Genomic DNA, 2,446 nt, shown 5'->3' on the forward strand with positions numbered 1-2,446 from the left:
ATACAATCATGAATGAAAGAGGAGAGATCACAACCAACACCACAGAAATACCAAAAATTACTAGAGAATACTATGAAAAACTATATGCCAACAAACTGTGCAATATGTAAGAAATGGACAAATTCCTAGACACCCACACAGTACCAAACCTCAAATGGGAAGAAATGAAAAATTTGAACAGACCCATAACTGGTGAAGAAATTGAATTCGTTATCAAAAATTTCCCAACAAATAAGAGTCCTGGGCCAGATGGCTTCCCAGGGGAATTCTGCCAGACATTTAAAACAGAGTTAATACCTATTCTTTACAAGCTGTTCCAAAAATAGAAATGGAAGGAAGGCTTCCAGACTCATTCTGTGAAGTCAGCATTACCTTGACTCCAAAACCAGACAAGACCCCACTAAGAAGGAGAATTACAGGCCAATATCCCTGATGAGCATAGATGCAAAAATTCTCAACAAGATACTAGCAAATTGAATTCAACAGTATATTAAAAGAATTGTTCACCATTATCAAGTGGGATGCATTCCTGGGCTGCAGGGCTCGTTCAGTATTTGCAAATCAATCAATGTGAGAAATCACATTGATAAAAGAAAGGGTAAGAACCATGTGATCCTATTCATAGATTCAGAAAAAGTATTTGACAAAATACAGGATCCTTTCTTAATAAAACCCTCAAGAAAGTTGGGATAGAAGAAACCTACCTTGTCATTGTAAAAGCCATATATGAAGGGCCCACAGCTAATATCATCCTGAATGAAGAAAAACAGAGCTTTCCTCCTAAGGTCAGGAACACGTCAGGGATGTCCACTCTCACCACTGTTGTTTAACATGGTGTTGGAAGTCCTAGCCTCAGCGATCAGACAACAAAATGAAATAAAAGACATCCAAATTGGCAAACAAGAAGTCACACTTTTTCACTTTTTGCAGATGACATGATACTCTATGTCGAAAACCCAAAAGACTCCACCAAAAAACTGCTAGAGCTGATACATTAATTCCACAAAGTCCCAGGATATAAAATCAATATCCAGGAATTGGTTGCATTTCTATACACCAATAATTAAGCAACAGAATGAGAAATCAAGAAATTAATCCCACTTACAATTGCACCAGGAACCATGAAATACCTAGGAATAAACCTAACCAAAGAGGTGAAAGGTCTGTATGCTGAGAACTACAGAAAACTTATGAAAGAAATTGAAGAAGACACACAAAAAAATGGGAAAACATTCTATGCTCATGGATTGGAAGAAAAAATATTGTGAAAATGTCGATACTACCCAAGGCAATCTACACAATTTATGCAATCCCAATCAAAATTGCACCAGCATTCTTCTCAGTGCTAGAACAAACAATCCTAAAATTTGTATGGAACCACAAAAGACCCGAATAGAAAAGTAATGTTGACAAAAACAAAACAACAACAACAACAAAAAACAAAGTGGGAGGCATCACAATCCTGACTTCAGCCTGTATGACAAAGCTGTAATCATCAAGACAGTATGGTATTGGCACAAAAACAGACACATAGACCAATGGAATAGAATAGAGATCCCAGAATTGGATCCACAAATATATGGTCAACTCATCTTTGTCAAAGCAGGAAAGAATAGCCAATGGAAAAAATACAGTCTGTCTAGCAAATGGTGCTTGGAGAACTGGACAGCAATATGCAGAAGAATGAAACAGGATCACTTTCTTACACCATGCACAAAAATAAACTCAAAATATATGAAAGACCTAAATGTTAAACAGGAAACCATCAAAACCTTAGAGGAGAAAACAGGCAACAACCTCTTTGACCTCAGTCACAGCAACTTCTTACTTGACACATCTCCATAGGCAAGGGAAATAAAAGAGAAAATGAGCTATTGGGACTTCATCAAGATAAAAAGCTTCTGCACAGCAAAGGAAACAATCAATGAAATTAAAAGGCAACCAATGAAATGGGAGAAGATATTTGCTAAAGATATCAGATAAAAGGTTAGCATCCAAAATCTATAAAGTACTTACCAAACTCAACACCTGAAAAACAAATAATCCAGTGAAGAAACGGGAAGAATACAGGAATAGACAGTTTTCCAAAGGAGACATCCAGATGGCCACCAGACACCTGAAAAGATGCTCAACATTGCTCATCATCAGGGAAATACAAATCAAAACCACACTGAGATACCACCTCACGCTGGTCAGAGTGGCTAAAATGAACAACTCAGGAAACAATGGATGTTGGTGCGGATGTGGAGAAATGGGAACCCTCTTGCACTGTTGTGGGAATGCAAACTGGTGCAGCCACTCTGGAAAACAGTGTGGAGGTTCCTCAAAAAATTAAAAATAGGGGTGCCTGGATGCTTCAGTTGGTTAAGCTCCAACTTTGGCTCAGGTCATGATCTAGCAGGTTTGTGAGTTTGAGCCCTGCATTGGGCACTGTGCTGACAGCTCA

The sequence above is a fragment of the Lynx canadensis genome, chromosome D1, assembly GCF_007474595.2.
Source record: "Lynx canadensis isolate LIC74 chromosome D1, mLynCan4.pri.v2, whole genome shotgun sequence".
Classification (NCBI taxonomy): Eukaryota; Metazoa; Chordata; class Mammalia; order Carnivora; family Felidae; genus Lynx; species Lynx canadensis.